This window comes from Calonectris borealis, chromosome 1, assembly GCF_964195595.1.
Source record: "Calonectris borealis chromosome 1, bCalBor7.hap1.2, whole genome shotgun sequence".
Taxonomy (NCBI): Eukaryota; Metazoa; Chordata; class Aves; order Procellariiformes; family Procellariidae; genus Calonectris; species Calonectris borealis.
In genome coordinates this window covers 148,033,903-148,051,730 of record NC_134312.1, presented here as the reverse complement: position 1 = coordinate 148,051,730, position 17,828 = coordinate 148,033,903, and the positions used below count along the sequence as shown (strand labels likewise).

Here is a 17,828-nt window from a genome sequence, read left to right as displayed (position 1 = left end):
GCTTCTTGGGTGGCCTGAGGTCTAACAGGAAGATTTTCTGGAGCCTCTGTTCCTTCTTTGTGCTTTGGTTTTGGACAACTGACTTGAGACGCTCTCACTTGCAGCAGTATATAGGATCCATGGATCTGTGTTTCAACTGCAGTGTGAAAAAATGAGGTAATAATAGGTACTTAAATACATCGGTGTTCATGAAAAGGATAGTTAGTCAAAATACAGGTAGTGTACCTAGGTGTGTTGCATACCCACAAGCATGTGAAAGGCAGGCCTTTCATCTAGTAGCTCCTCTGTGTTTGAAGACTAGTCGAGCAAAGCATAAACTCGGATAGCTTTTACATCATACGATTCTTTCCTACCAGTCGAGTATATTTGAAGTATCTTCAAATATATTTTCAGCTTCAGCAACTTATTCTGCGGGCATAAAGTCTGTCCTTAATTTGTAAATTACTGTCTTCATTTATAAACTACTATACTGTACACATTTATTTTAATCAATCACCACAGTTGTGAATGCCGATCTGATTTCTGAATCAGCACTCATAGATAAATGATAGATGGTTTATTAAGTTCTCTCAGCTAGGGTTCATGATGCTTAATTTTCTTAAGTGATAATATTTCATACCATAATCCTGATCTTTTTTTTCTTCTTTCTGCTTAGTGGAGTTTAACCTAATTACACGTATGGTCTCTTTAACAGTTGCAGTGTGGAGCCATCACTGAACTTTCATAAATCACCATTTTAACTTTTTTAGGAGAAATCCTCCAAAAGGTCACCTGTCATCGAAGATATTCTAGCTAAAAGTTGTGACAACCCTGTCTTTAGGTTCTCCTAACTCAATTACACCAATGCATCACTCATTTCTCTCTGGGTTTGCAATAAAAGAAGTATTGGTCTAGGGCCATTTTTTGGATCCCTGGCAGCAAGACACCGTACATGTACTTACCTCTTTCACAGCTGGATGGTTTCATTGTAACCCCTGGTGTCTCTCTCCAACATTTTGACCTCATAAAAGCGTAATGTCACCGAATGCTGAGATTTTATGGTAATTTATTCTGAAGATTGTGGCTTTTAAATCTTCCATATGCAGTTTAATAACAGCATTCTTGTCATCAGGCAAACTTTGCTCTCTCTATTAATATTTCCATCTTCATTTTGCACACACAAACATATATACACACAAAAAAAGCTGAAGATGATTTACAGAAGCATTAGAGAAAGGGAAAGAGAAGGAAAGAGGCAGAGAACAAGATAACTGAAGACTAATCATACCAAAAGCAGACATGCTTTTGCTGGTTTTTTCCATTCCTGTTGTATTTTTGTTTGGATTGGCTCCAGAGAAGCCCTGTTCCTTGTCGCTCTTGTTGTTGTGTGTGTGCTCATGCATAAATTCAGGTCAAGTATGAAACCTCTTTTCTGCATTCCTGGTAAGAATGTGTAATGTCCTTATCAACAGATAACAAGAAATCTAAACTAATTTAGCTCATGACCCTGGCTTCTTTTTTTTTCTGCCATTACCAACAAATGTAATGTTTGCTTAGTTGTTAATGTATTCTGTTCAGTAAATTAGAGCTGCTTGAAATTTCTACTAATCCTTTCCCATTGAGGGTTTCCCTGGACTAAGTGACGCTGAATAAAACAAAAACCACATGCATGCACAGGTTTCTGAGATTTTCCGGATCAAATATAATTTAAGGGGCACAACATTTTTAAATGAGGGGTTTTTTTAGAAATTATTGTACCAAAAGCACCAATGAATAAACAGTGTTTACTGAAAATATGCTTTGCTTGAACTTGGCCATTAAAGTATACAGGGGCTAAGGGGTTATTTTGCAATGAAAGAATGAACCAATATATAAGGATAAAAGTAGAAAAATGGTTTAACACACAGCACAAAGATGTTTTTGAATGAATCAGTCTTTGCTATTTAATTTACATTTTGAGGGCTCATTAGGATGATGAATGACACTGCTGGAGAATAAAACATACTTCCTGAACAAAAGAAAATCTCTGTAGCCTAATAACATTTTATGCCAGCACTTACATTTGTCAGAAGTGGATGCTATTTATCCCTATGATTATTTAAAAATCATTTTTATTGTCCTTTGTGCTGTGTCCTCTTCTGGGAATTTTAATTCAGAGTTTGACACCTACTTATTAACTTCCATGAAGTATGGAGTACAAAGGCTTATACTATATAAAGAATTCTAACCAGCCATGTTTATATTGCCTGCAGCTGTATACAAATTAGCTGAGTATGGATTCATTTCTCTTAGAAATGGAAAAAAACTTGAGTTGTGTAACCTTTACCACCTCAGCAAAGTAAATGTGAGTTGAGCGTGGCTGACCTGGGCATACCAGGAGACAGCAGTAAGTCAAAAGAGCAGAGAGGAGGGATTTACGGCATTAATGTCATGAATTAGGAATCTCTACGAGTTGAAAACTTTCTATTTCATGTCTCCTCCTTCCTCCTCTGGAACGCTGAGTCTGAAATAGGAATGCTAATGTTTCAAACCTCAAGCCCATCCACTCCTTAATCGGTAAATAATTACTTGCTGTCTTGCCTTCTTCAGTGCTTACACATGCCTATACTCTAGAGTCAAAGGTATGCAAATACCAGAAAACAGACTACCTCTGGAAAAATGTCAAAATATTTTGGTAAATTATACACTATTACAACAATCATATTTTTATAGTTTGTCTTAGAAGACACTGCTTTTGTATCAAACATCAGAGTTTAGCCCTTTATCGAGCGCAAACCGTGATTTCACTTACGTTCCCTCTTCCACTCTTCCTGCAGTAGATCTGCCCAGCAGTAGTGGTATCTGACCTTACGTAGTGATGTCACCTTAAGTCAAAGATTTCATTTGCCTTGCTGGGGGAGCGCATCAGTTGCTCAGTTAGCTTTTTGTGAGAGCATGTAAAACAAGATGACGTACAGCTTTGCTTTGTTCATTGCTATATGAGGTAGGAATGTTTGATCTTGTTTTCCTTCCCCTTGCCAAAGCCATCCTCCACTCCTTGCAACAAGTCCAGCTGACAGTAAAGCAGGTAGCAGTATGCAGGAAAAAGTATTCCTTTATATCTAATTCTGCAGATTCTCATATTGATTTTTCCATGTGCGAGGGAGTGCTGATCATCTGGAACATGAGATCCCAATTTTGGTTATCTTTTTGATTTCTGAAGAAATTGCTAGTCAGCCACCAATATTGTCTATAGATTTTTGCAGTTTCATATTTTGTGGGCAAACATATGGGAAAAAATTATGGGAGCATTTTGTAACACTGTGACCTGACTGTGATCCAGGTAATCAGTGGGCAGACAGAAACGATTGGTTACTTTTCCTCCCAAAATGTGCTAGAGGTATTTCTGGGCACCAGTGGCAGACTGCTGTTTGGAGAGCTGCTGCTGAGTCCTTGTAGACCTCTTCTTGTTGGCACCCCATGGCCAGACCCAGTTGCTGTGAGTGAAAGCCCTGGGGATACTGCTCCAGCGTGCACCGTGCCCTGTCTCCTGTCTCATGAAGAACTGAGGCTGGGGAACCAGCTTGAAGTCTGCTGGCTTGATTTGGAAAAGCAGGGGTCTTGTGGACAGGCCTGTTTGTTTTCAGAATACCCATTTTAGGTTTTTAAGGGGTTTTTTTAGGGTTTGTTGGGACTTTTTTCAGTTGATACCCTAATTTTCTGCAATAATGACATTCTGCCTACCTAAAATACTTCCAACCCTTTAGACTACAAAATATACTTTTTGTTATCCTTCCTAAAAATACATAGTGTTGCCCGGATAGAATTGTAGCCATATTCCCTGTCTAAAGTTATAAATGCCACTACATATCTAGATGCATATTACATATGCATCTGTTGACATACGTGTTTCTGATTGTGTGCTTGTAAAGTGCTATACAAGCCTTCATGGTAACATGCATGCATGCAAAATGCAGATTATTGCAGACTATTTTCAGTCAAGGCATCCCCGTTTAATCCTTTCCATCTGATGAAAAGGCAGGATACACCGCTTTCGAAAGTCACATCTTTTGTGTTGGTAGTGCTGATCGAACTCTGGATTGCAATGAGACACAAATAACGGGTGACTTTGGGTATGTTCACGCTGCAGTCTCTGCTGTGGTTAGTGCTTGTACAGACTGAGAGGTCTGACACCCAAGGGGGCACAGATGAAGAGCTCCTGCCTCTGCTGTAGGGATCCATCAACTCTTTATGCAGCAGCAGCAACTGCGTGACTGCAAATTGCCAAAATCAGTGCTAGTTTATTTTAATATGCCAGACTGTAAACTGTAGCAATTCAGCAGCTGCTTTCCAAGCAGGGACCTCCGAGAGAGTATCGGTACAGAGAGATAAGGATGGAAATGCAAGCTTGGCTTCTGTCTCATTCTTGCTGTGTTTTTCTTCTTTAGCTTAGAAGTACAGATATTCTGGGTGGCAAATGAACCAATATCAGGCTTTTGCAAAGGCGATGGCTTGATTTTGTAATTATTTTCTAGGAATGAGTAATCCCATTGTTTCCTTGTACCTGGAGTTTATATATAGTGTCATCAACAAGGTAGCTTGGGCAGCGCGTGAGCGGTAACTGTTACTCTCCTCTGCCCGAGACCCTGAGCACAGACCTGGGTAGGTGATTTGTGCAGATGGGCTGCTGTGCCTATACAGTCCCCAGGGATTAAGTGTTACAGGCATTCAGCCCATAGCTGTTGACTGATTTCCCATCTGCGGGTATTTAAAATCCTGTTGTGTTTATAGTATGAATGTATATAAAATTTAAATAAGGTCGGGACTGCTCTTTAGTGTGGATTTTCCCGCCAGCCCTACGGCAGTCAACAGCAACCAGCCAGTTCCTGACTGCCAGGGCTGTGCCTTCTCCTGCACAGAAACAGCCAAGAGTCTTTGCCTGCGACTCTTGCTAGAGTATCTGGTTTCATAGCTGTATTTTTCCAGCAGAAAAATAATCATGAAAAAGGGAGGGTTTTGCCAAGAACATTTCATTCTGATCCTCCCAAAGTACCTGTTGCTGCAAATGATACAGGAGTATCCATGTTTTGGTGGGGCTTCCTCATCCTTTACCTGCCCCACTATTTCTCTGGGCTGCAGGTGACTTAGGGCAACATCTGCAGATAAAAGGTGCAGGAAATACTGCTGGAAGTATGGCTGGGGAAAGGCAGCCAGAAAGCTGAAGGAAGCCCTTAGAATATGCGTAGCCTTTTGCATCTTCTTCATTTTCCTCTGGTGTTATTACCTAATGTCCCTACATGGCAAAATGGGCACACAATTATAAATCAGAGCCCAAGAGCAGCTTTGCCCTTCTCTCCTCTCCAAGAACAACCGGCATCTGAAACTCCGAACCCTTCACCAAATAGTTAATTCTCAGGGGAATGAGCCACTCATCATTCCTTTTATAAACAAACAAATAAATAAAAGATACAAGGATTTGATCTGTTTAATACGCATTCTCTGAAAACCAGAGTGCAGACTAAACATAGTAATCTGATGATTACAAATTATTCAGTCCTATAAACAAAGCATGACAATTGATGACAATGTGGTATCATATATCATAAATGCAGAGCATCCTCTCTCATCCAAAACAAATAGTTTGGAGTATTTCAAACCCATAACAAATATATTTAATGCAGATCACTGTGAAACAATGTGTGTTTCTCTGTTTCTAACGCTGTATACAAAAGCCAGCCAAGAGCTTTTTGTGTTTCATGCATTATATTCATTTATGCTGCCAATTCTACTTACTATTCTAGTATTCTGATTTGAAAAATCAAGACTTAATGTATTTCAAGCAACGCTTGATGCATGCGCGTCTTAAAATTATAGGAGGTGGTTTATAAAGTAAATGATGAGACCTTAATATAATTCCTGAGTTTCAGATAGGTTTTTACCTCGCTAGTTAAAGTATTGATCACAACCTTTATATTCTATCGGTAGCTTGTTATGTGAGGCAAATCAGCCGCCATTGTTACGGATGCTGAAAATCTCCCTAAGTAACCCGTGGTAGGTTTATTACATAGGAAGCTTTGATCCTCAGGACTCAACTAAGATATTCAAAGTTCTTATAAAGGTGTCTTACAGTCTGCGATACAAATTCAGATGTCTGCTGTCAAACGATTCCTATTCAGCAAACCTGTATGAGCCACCTTTGAAAGTGAAACAGCAAGATGACACCATTCATAGCTTGACTTTTGGAGAGGTCTTTGTGCTCCCCTGCCTTTCGGTACCTGACAACTCGTTCCAGGCCGTATCAAAGTTGCATAACAGAATTTGTAGAAAGCTACACAGAAGGGCTTAATGTGTTGAGAACAAATAACTTCTTTGTTGATATCCACTGCCAGATCAAAGAAGTGGAGGGGAATAGGCCCAGGACTGCATTACCTTCAGTTACACCGGGGAACAAAAGAATAGAATAAAACAGTGAAAGGCAGCAGAGAACAATAAAAAAAGGAAAATACTAACAAGTTTAAAGGATTCAAAGTCCTGAAACATGAATAAAAGCCACAGAAATAAATTCATCAAGATCACATAAGAAAAGGGAAGCATGTGGCTTCTCAGCTCAAAGGCTTTCCAACTGTAGTCCTGTTTTCTGTACGTGTTGTTACAATTTGGGGTGCCACCAGACCTTCCAGTTTTTACAGGGACAGAGAGCTGCCTCTGCTGCTTAAAAAATGCAGATTTGTTGTACTTGACCTAGATGGAAATGTCCGTAAGCTGTAGCAGTATTAGAGATTTTCTCTCTTTAGCTTCCATTTAAAATGAAATGGGGCTACATTGAACGTTTCTTCCTCTAGAGACCTGTTTTTAAGTGGAGGATCGCCTCGTCTGTTCAAAAAAGTAAAAATAGAAATCCAAGAGGCAGCTCACCTTTTTGAATAAAGATAATGAAAGTTTTGGAAATCAAACCCAAACCAAACCTAAGGGCAACCTAACCTTTCTGAGAAAATTCACAAACCCCTCTCATGCAGCATAGTACTGGTTTTGGTCTGCAACCCAGTAACAATTAAACTCTACTATCACTGTCCATTTCTTCCTTTCATTTCCCCCCACTGTGTTGGGTGTTGCATGTGCGCGAATGCTAGTGCATACAGGATTTAAAATAATTTTTTGGCAGTAGGGCTGTTGGGAGAGCAGTTCTCTGTAGGCACCAGCCAGAGCTTTGCAGTCCATACAGCGGTCATGCCCCCATGACGCTGCACTGTTATGAAGTGACTTGTTGCTCGTTTTCTGTATTAAAAAGAAAACTGTTAATGTGACAGTGAAAAGTGGTTAGTGCCCCTGAGTTACACAGCACTTGGTTGTGGTTTGTACAGTTTTGTATTTCTGGGTTTTATAAGTGGTGCTCCATTAGCCTTTAGTTGTGTGGGAGAGCTCAATGCAAACAGCTGGGAACTGGCAAATGTCGACTCTACTGGAAGGACAAGCAAACTCTTTCAAAGACACAAAATCTGCAAAAGCTGAGGCCAATTTATCTTTCTAGTTTCTGTATTTCGCTGTTTCTTGTAACAGCGACAAGCAAAAAGAAAATCAGAAAGCATTGTGACTTTCAGATGCAATATCCCCTTTAGAAGGGGATAACCTGAGAATATATGGAAAGAAGAGAAAAGTGAAAGCCAAAAGAGAAAGGACTAAGATCATTTTAGGCCAACCTTTTGTCCTCCAAGCCTGAGGAACCAGTGTGGCTTCCATCAAAAAATGTTAACTAGTAGCATACGACTACTTGGGAGCTACCTTCCGCAAACCTGGGACATTATTTATTCTCCTGCTTCTGGTCTTGTGATTGCCCAAACAGTAGGATGCTGGCACGGAACCCACAGGAAAGCGGGGACAAGTGCTGGGCAGCTGCCACTCCTTGGGGCAGATGGTTTTACAGATGTGGAGGTATCCTGACTTTTGGAGGTAAGTCCTCTGCAAGACAGCACAGCGGTGCCTGGTTCCTGCCTAGCTGGCCAAAGGGCTTTCTGTTCCCCACCAAAGAGGACTGATACGGGGTTGCGAGGAATTGATGGGAAAATAAATCTTTCTGTGGGATTTGGGAAAGGGAGGATAGGAAAAATAAGGAAGATATTTGTCTACTCTGCAACTTTCTAGGTTTGCTGAATTTATTGATTCCCATATTAATGCTACAGTTGATAAGATTTGACACTTGGTTGGTTGGTTGGGGCATTTTCAGGAAACTTTTGCAGAGGATTTTTGTATGGTGTATACATACTTCTGTATGTATATATGTATAGCTTGATATATACATGGTGTAATGTACATTCTTAACTGGAAGAAACTTTCATGTCTGAGCCCTAAGACATTGCAGCACTGACATTTTATTTGAAATTTTATGTGTCCTATTAACTCTGCAAAACCTTTAGAGAGTACTATTTTCAGTAGCTTTGCAGTGAGTGTGTTTCCATCAGTCTGTCAGTGACCACAGTATGGCTGGATTTTTCTTTTGACTTTAAGAAATGCTGAGAGCACAATAAAGCTCTGCCGACATTTTCGCTACGGCTTGGAGAATTGTGCTATTTATCACCTTCCACGTGGATTTTAAGAGAATCCACCTGAGCCGACCAGAGGCGTCAAGGGATTGATTCAAAACTGCAGATGCATACAATAGTTCATCTTCGTTGATAAAGCTTTGGTTATCCAGTAGCAAATTATATCCCTCTTGGGCAAATAGGTGTCCAGGTCGTAATCGCCATGACCAGGATATGTTTTTGCGGTCTTAGCAATGAGACTAAGCAGTCATTCTCAAACCAATGCATATGATGCTCTGTTCCTTACACGTAATAGACTTCTTTTTTTAAACTCCCAATCCTGATCCATATTTTCCATTAAACAATTGTATTTTGTGCAAATCAAGGAAAGCAGTACAATGTAAGTGTCTCAGGCCAGAATTAATTCACTTTTAAGTCACAATCCAGAAAAGAAAGGAAATATGCTGTGCCCAGACAAGGTAGAAAAAGTGATTTGTCTCTGGATTTGCAAATAGGTTGTTTAACTCTGCTGGCTTTATTGCTAGATGCTCACTGGTCTGCCCATGCTTCAGACCTGCTCCATCAAGGGTTCTTGATGATTGTTGCCCTCATGAAAGCAGTTATAGTGAAAAAATGAGATTTATTTTGCTGGGGAGGAGACACTGTCAAAGCCAAAACTGTCAGGTGTTGGTGGCATCCTTGGATTAGCAAAAGGCTTTAGTAGAAAGCCAAATGTTACTCTGGTCTCTAGATAGTGGGGGTTTTTACCTGTTAAGTCTAGATCAGGTCTCAATCTCTAAAGTTGAGAAGGTGGTTTTCAGCAATAGGGATTAATGAGAGGTTGTTTCTCCCTAAGAAACAGTTTTTTCAGCTCTGTGTTGCAGCCTATCGTGAGAAATAGTCCGGTGTTACCTTCTGGAGACACAGGCTGCTGCTCAGTGTTTTGGGCTCTCAGCTGCCACTTGAAGATCCTGTAATCCTCTGTCAGCCCTCTGTGAAAGCCAGACCCTCTTTGGCCCTAATCTTTGAGCGAGGTATTGGGTAGAGCAACATCTTTCTTACCCATCATGACAGAAACCACCCTTGTTTCCTTTGTCCCGTCCTCAGCTTTGTTAACAGGATGCTCACCCAGCTTTTTAATAGCATTTCAATGTTAATATCTTTTCTTTTGACCTAGTAGAGATATTGTTCAGATGATGATGTTTTATCAATATTGAATTCCTCATGCCAGGCTCCATTTCTTATTCCCTCCATCACTGCCCAAAGATTTTTCCCCATGAGCTGTTTCTAAATGGATGTAAAGAAGCTTTAAGGAACGCCTGATAGATGTTACTTTTTCCATCAAACACTCCCGTATAGGGACTTTCTTCCATCAGGGGCCTTTTGTGGGAGAGATTTCGGCAGAGTTGTGTACTGTAAAACCTTCTATGTGTAAGAGCTTTAACCCTTTCTGCACAATAGTTTGTAATCACATAACCTTTAGCTCAGTGGGAATGAATACCAATTATCATTTATAAACAGTTCCTCTCATTATGCGCCTATTTATGGCATCTTTTATAGCTTGCTAATTACAAGCACACAAAACAGAAATGTTTGGAGTTAAATAATGTAAACAGGGATATAATTGATTTTCATGTTGAATAGTTTTTATTGATTTATTGTTAATTAACGTTTTTAAAGAATCTCTTGGCAAAATAATCCATTTAATTTATTGAATATTATACTATCTGATAGTAAATTCATATTAATATGTCACATAAAGATTAACAGTTCCATAATACTTGTTTTTCCAACTGTTGCTGCTATACAGATGTTATATATTCTCCCCAAACAAACACAGACAATACATTAAATGCAATCGATTGGTCTCAGTCCAGGTCCTAGCAGACAAGTGTCCACATCACTAAAAATATCACATTCCAGTTGACACTAATTGGCCATCTGTGCAGCAGGGAGGACAGGCATCTAATGGGGAGAAAAGCTGATCTCTATCGCTCCCAGGGCAGGGTCCTTGGGGCGGCTGTTGAAGGACTGCACGGACTGAGGGGAGAAGCCCGTATCTTCGCTAAAAAGCCTTTCCTGCTGCAGAACCAAAAGACTCTGCTCTCCGTAATGGAAACTTTCCAACCAATAGACCACTGTGACAAGCAGCCAGTCGCGTAGTACGTTCAGAGCATGCATACAGTGCTGCAGAAAATGTAGTATGCTGAAGGCATTTCCAGAGGACCCCAGTGGCTTTTTCCAATTTCTGGGTGGGAAGAGGAGCTGTGGAGTCCATTCAGGGGGCTGTGGACAGCATTTTGGTGAATGCCAGTTACCTTCAGCTTCTGTTGACTTCACTGAAAGCCAAGGTCACTTACTCAGCACTTGCCAGGATCGAGCATGTAGCAAGAAGTAAAATTGCAAGTTGCAATCTTCATTATAACCATCCCATTATATTTTTCAAATGGGTAGCAAGAGAGTGTAATCACATCAGACCCTATTTTTTCATTAGTGAAGAAAAACATTAATATACTGTGACATGGTATTGATTTGATACAATCAGTCTTTCCCAATAACAATAAAACCTTTATATTTTATTAATACAACAATGCAGTTCTCCATTACAGCTCCCTTTTATTGTTCTGGTTCACAGTGTAATTCTGACGTGTTTGTATTTTTATTTTTATGAATATAATGTAAAAGCCTGTAAAATTGCTCTGCCAATCTGCCAGTAGGTTTCATTTGAGGCTCCCACGCATCTTTCATTAGATGAAATGTTACCGGTGCAGCTCCAGTCATTGATTGTTCGATGGCCCTTAGGGGTGGAGAGGGTGGGGAGGTTTCAGAAGGGTTCTTGGCCTTTAATTCTCTTGATTTTTTTGTGGTGTGGACACTGGGACTTGGACTCAGATCATCTCATCAGATTGAAGATGACCTCTCAACGCATGGCTGAACCCAGCACTTCTAAATCCCCTTCAGACTGGGCTGTAAGTGCCTAAGTTCCAGTGAAGTTCTCAGCAGCCATCCAGACTGTGGCCCTTCAGCATCACCTCACTTTCTGACCCCAGGCTTTCCATACTTTGGTATCTACAGATATTTTTGATTCATCTTCTTCGATTAGCCAGAATGTCTTCCTGTTCCTGGTACAAGACTGGGGCATCATGATATTCCAGTTGCAATAAGACCCCAATTAGTATAGCCAGATACTTTCATTAAAGCAAAGCTAGATGACTTTCATCACTTGCTCTTTATTCATTTTTTTTCTTGAAATAAAATATTTGTTAACATTTCTCCTCTTCCCTTTTGAACCAAGAACAATGTTGCAAGATCCCATGGTGGGACAAACAATCCCCACAATAAATATGAAGGCTCTATTTCAAAAGAGACTGGGCTTATTAAGGGCAACAGTTTATTAACAGTCACTGTAAATTAGATGGATTTAATAACTTTAATTAGCGCAACACCTTCTGACACAGAGCTTGAGGAGAATTCAGCTGTTCATCCCCATCTCCCTCCTGTATGTCTCCATGTCTAAGGAAGCAGCGGCAATTCCTCGTAGTAAAAGAGAAACGGCTCCTACTCGCAGCAGTGCAGAGCGCAGGAGAAAACTACTGTATCAACAGACCGTGGCCACTGACGCTCCAAATTAGTAGCAAGAAACAGCATGAGTGCAAAGTAAAGCTTTCAAATATCAGGAACAACAGCAAATCAGGCTTCCTCAGCAGTCTCTTAATTTCTCTTTCCTTGGCATAACCCTACCCAGTTCAGGCCTGCTTGCCTGCATCCTCAGAGAGAGACAAGGAGCCTTCTCTGTTTAAGGGCTGTGAATTAAACATTAAGCATTACTAACGCCCATCGATGAAATGAGGGGGGCTACAGTATGCCGTGGCTCCCTGAAGTCCAGCCCTGTTAAAGTAGATGGAAACATTGCTGGTAGCTCTCACGTCACCCATCAAGATGGAAATGCCATTCTCGTTAGAGAAAAAAAAAAAGATAAATACCATTTTTAAATCTGTTCTGGTCAGAGGTTTTTTCTACTCAGTCCTTTTCCTATGGCATGTTCCAGTTTATCAGAACTGAAAATGTCTGCATCTATGTTGATTTTGACGAAACATATTCTCATTCTTGTTTGAAGAAAATATTTTCTTAAAGTAAAAAATCACCAAATTTGGAGTCAGAGTGAATCATTTCAATATTTTGTTTTAACGGCTTCTTGATTTAGGCCGTATCTTATTCTTTAGCTACAAATTTTATTTATATTTCTTAAAATTTGACATTAAAGTGTTTTGATCTGATCAAACTCTCATTTCTCAACTGAACTGAAGAACACTTCTTAAAATTTCATTTTGAAGGTAATGATGTCATTCAATTACATTTTTAATGGGAGCATAGCCATCGGGATAAAATCTACATGTAGGTGCCTGCCTCCCCCCCCCCAGTTCAGAATGAAAATACGTTCCAAAAAGTGGGCATTTCCTGAGTGACAAGAAAGTGAGTTTTTAACCAGGTTGAGGTCTAATCTTTTAACCACCTTTCCTGAGGTCCGAAGTCCTGTTTTTTCTCTCCAGAGCAGTGTAGGTTCAGCACCGCCATCCCATAAAGAGCCTTTTGGAGGATGTAGCACATGTAAGGAAATCAACAGCAAGTTAAGCCCTGAATGTCTAAAAACCCTTCCTGGGCATCTGCAAATGACCTCTCCCAAAAATACCTATACACAGCCTGGTTATATTTCCACAGAAACCCCAGAATTCACCTCTCTCGTCTCAGGCACATCTCCCTGTTAAATTTCAACATTTTATTCCATGGCTTGAAGATGTTAAGATCTCTTCAGGGAAATGATCTAAGGGGAACTTTGTTGAGGGCAATGGTTCTCCACAACCCAACAGGCAGAGGCCGCACGTACGAATAAGTAAAAAGATAAGGACTTTACTTATCTTCTTCATACTGGAAGTTCCTTTCTAGCAAGTGGATTGTATAGAAAATGTTATATATACATATGTGCATACGTGTGTGTGTATCTCCATACTTTCATGGTCTTGCCTGGCAAAGAAGCATTTCTAATATGCTTTCAGATCAAGGTCCATCGATGTGGGCTTTTCTCCCTTTTTTCCTGTGTTTTTTAATCGGGGATTTTGGTTATTGCCAGCCAACATTTACTGCCTGAAGCTTCACTTCAGGCCTGCAGCCCCGTGTTAAGCAATGCCGTGCGGTGCCTGTGCAGGGCGGGGGTGAGGCAGAGGTGGCACCTAAAGGGTGGACGCGTGGTGGCCGCTGCCGTGCCACTGGTTGCAGATGATCGGCATTCAAGCACTGACACAGCCAGCCTGGCTCCCACTGAGTGGAAGAGGCCAGCAAGTCTGCTGAGCGCGTACCTCGGCCTTCTGGAGATCTTACTCACACCTAATTTATAATGGAGACAAAATCCAGTAACTTCTGGAGATTTTGTAAGAACACTTAGCACAGTCCAAATAATAACAGCGCCAAAAGCTCGCACCATAAAAATCTCTTAGGCTGAAATGGAAATGGATACTTGCAGAAGATTTTTCTTTCTTTCCTTAACACAGAGATTTGAAAGGGGAAGAAGTATCACAGATAGGCAATTCCTTTCAGAGGGGTTTATTTATATATCTCCATGTGAAAGCTGTTGGTAAGGGAAGAAAAAATAAAGTAATGCTCTGAAATAAAATTTGTACAGATGTAGCTTTTTTTGAAAGGACATCCCGTTTCTCAAGAATTCAATGTAGCCTTTAGTCAGCCTTGTTTCTTACAGTTCTCTGTGCTTTGCATGGTAATTAGCTGCTCGTGTTATCAGCGGTGTGATGCTCCCGGCTATTTCTTCAGCAGGCACTGCCGTTATCCTCGGCGGCAGCTCCTCGCATCCTCCTGCCAGACTGTACGCCAGCCGCACGTGTGCGCAGATGTTTGGCGTTCTTCAGGCTGCGCTGACTGAGGAAGGAAGGTGATGGGCACAGCATCGGTGAGGGAAAAGACTGGAGCCCACTTCCCCCTGACAGCTCCCCGAGACTTGCCAGTATTTCGCTGATGGTTCATTGGAGGTTCAGTGAGGCGAGTTTGTTATGACAGATCACAAAATGCAAAAGGCAGCAAATAAGCTGGGTTCATCAATGTCAGAATAAATACAGGGTAGCAGCTCCTCAGCTTAGTTTGGAACAGCAGCCTCAAAACCTTTATTTTGTTTTAATTTTTAATTTTTTTTTTAAGTAATTAGAATGTTTATTGCACAAGTGTACTGTGGCGTGCAGGCTATCAAGAGGGTGGAGGGACTGCTTCGCGCGGATTGCCGGCACTGCTGACATCAGCCTTACGCAGGGGCTGCATCACGCAGCCAGCACCGACGCAATAGTGTTTGGATCAGGCAAGTCCACTGATGCAAATAGCGCATGGAGTGCTCTGTGCTATTTGTTGCCTGCAGGTAATGCAATCTCTTCTTTTAATTCAGATTTCAAGAAATATTTACCAGCTGTTATTTTTTTCATAATTACAATTGGCCATGAAGTTAAATTCAGGTTGCCAGATTCCCAGGCAGCGCGGGTTCCTCTATAATGTGAGCAGAGGTGTAACGGAGAAGAGCTTTTAAAGTGAGAATGGGGAGTCTTTTCCATACCAACATCTACAGACACTTTTCAGACATAGCTTAGGTCCCACAATAACATTCTACATTGCGTTATATGATAGCATGACGAAAAAAAATATGGCCCCAAGCCATGTGAAATTGAAGTTGCTTGCTGTGTGCAGAGCATGGTCTCTTAACTTCCCCGCCCTTATTCTAGAAAGTTTGATGCCAACAGTAATGTAAGATCCTTGCAAGTGTTCAAAGCAAAAATTAAGAAATTTATATTTGGCACTCAAAAGATGATGAAGAACAAAGAGGAAAATATAGAAATTGAGGTTTTTTCCAAATATTGTTTTCAGTTTTGCATATCTTGTCTTTGGTTTTGTGTTTCCAGCTTTTTTTTTGCCTTTTGAAAGGCAGTGTGATGATACTGAGAGAGAGAGATGTGAAAAGTTTTTTTACTCGCTGCCCAGAGATATGATGTGCTAGGGAGAGTAGCTAAAGTTTTAGTTGTGTGGTAATGGAAAGTGTAATTTCTTGCTGATGAGTATTTGCAGACTTATTTCATTACACTTCTAGGAGGGATATTTAATTTTGTAACAGAAGCTTGTTTCTATTTCAATAGTCTGAAATAGCCTATTGCCAAATTTTCCTTCAGTAGTTTCGTCTTCACACAAAAATAGAGAGCATCATTTTACTGCATGTTCAGTGTATTTTATACAGCATAAGATGGTAGGTCATCTCTTCCCTCCTTCTGTAAGATGTCAATGGACTAGAAGAGCGAACTTGAGGTCAGGCAGTAAATTCGTTGCTCTGTAAACAAGGCGTTCATGATGAGAGCTTTACACTCGCCACTGTTGTTAACGGGATAACAAGTCATAGGCCAAGATTTGGGGAAGGAAAGGGAGAAAATAGAGGGAAACCCACAGAGAAGAGAGAAATAAAAATTAGCTAATATGAATTTTAAAATTCTTAAATATCCAGAGATTGCTGTGGTGTTTCTGTCTGTCTTGTTAGCTTCATTGGCAACATGAAGTCTTGCACTTGCACCCCTGCTCCAGCGGCAGGAAGGTCTCACACGGCGTTGTGCAGCTCCTCGGGGACAGGGCTGAGATCAGAACAGGACGATCTGCTCAGGGCTGCACCTTCTCTTCAGCATCCGTACATCAGATACGAATAATTCTCCGAAGACTTTATAGCATGCTTAGTTCCCTTCCCTTTGAAATCAGCGGTGTAACTCCTGGTGAACTGTAAAGCTGACGGACTGTGTTGCACCAAAAAGAGTTAATGCGATTCATTTGTTTAACAATCAAGGGCCATATTCAGCAAAGATTTAGCAGGAGTGCTGACAATGAAGCACTTATGACTTTGTATGAATTGGCATGAAATAAGCGCCACAAAAAATTACGGAACATAAATTGTTCCCTTGCATGGCTGAAGTACTTCTGACCTCGGTTACAGCTGTTAGGCTACAAGCGGCTGCGGATCCAGACCTCCTCAGCGACTCAGCTCAGGCTGGGTAGCGGCAGTGACAGTGTCCAGGACTTGCACAAACTGGCTAGTGGTATCATTGGGGTCTAGCAGGCACAGAGGTATCGATTTTTGAAAGTGCTTCATGATTTTTTGGGTGCCCAAATGCAGATGTGGTAGAGAAGGCTGATTTCCAGGTGACAAGAGGTCAGCACTTTGGAAAATCAAATTGCTTTGATATTTCTCCAGATGGGCACCTGAAAACTCAGAACCTCCACGTGTTTTTTGAAGATGAGAGGCGAAGACCAAGCTCACCTCTCTGCTAGCTCTTTGGGGACAGTAATTAATCATATTGGGTTTGTTTCCATCCCCCCTTCCCACATGGGAAGACCTCAAGCCCCAGTCTCCTGCCTCCTGAGTTACTTCTGTTCTGCAAAAGGAAGAAAACCTTTCTCTGGGGAATTGTCAGGGAATTTAGCATGATGAAGTAAATCCCCAGAATACTTGCTTGATGCAGCAGCCACCTGTATCTTGTGGAGAGCTGCAGGAGACGGGCACCCCCTCAGTATCAGTACCTCCATCCGTGGTGTGCCCTCTCTTCCCAGTTGTGCTGGGTAGCGCAAGGGGACTGTGGGCAGGGGGCAGGCAGCAAGGCAGGGGGGCATAAGTATGGCAGTTTGGTGTCTCGTGCTGCCTCATCTTTGCTGGCAAGAAGTTTGGGTCCTAATGAACAACCAAGCTGAGGATGTAGGTGAGGCGCTGGCTGGATCGTTCCTATAGGGGGATAGCTGCTCTGCCAAATCTCTGATTTCCCCTCTCCAGAATGGCTCTGGAGCAAGCTATACGGTTCAGGAGAGCTGAATTCCTCTGGACCCTCAGTCCCACAACATACGGGTGGGTTTAGGGTCAGCATTTGAGGAGATCATAGCCTGCTCAGGACTGCTGTGCTGCCTAGCCCGTGCTCAGTGTTGCAGCCTGTGTTGCAGTCTCTGCTGCAGAGATCCCCTCAGCATCGCAGCTGCCTCTACGCTATACATCGCCAGGCTTCACATAGGCAATGTCACTGAAGAGTCTTTCCTGCACAAAGGATGCGGAGAGATGTTATTTATTTAATATAAATAAATGCACGTATTGGATCTATGTACATGCAATAACTGTTTTGCTTAAGCTTACTCATATGCAGTATATCCAAAACAGCAGGAACAGCACCCAAAAGTGGTGTGAACAAAATCCTATGAATTTATACAAATATGTTGCAATCATATGTAAACACTGCAAATATTACATCTTCCTGTGGTGCTGATGGGGAATAACTTGAGAATTTTAAG

The 17,828-nt window shown here is 41.3% G+C and overlaps 1 protein-coding gene across 1 annotated transcript in view; it reads left to right on the top strand.

Annotated features, from left to right (window-relative positions):
* AFF3 (ALF transcription elongation factor 3) overlaps nucleotides 1-17,828 on the top strand; it is a 328,116-nt gene that overhangs the window by 133,794 nt on the left and 176,494 nt on the right. The gene's annotated exons all lie outside the window — the stretch shown is intronic.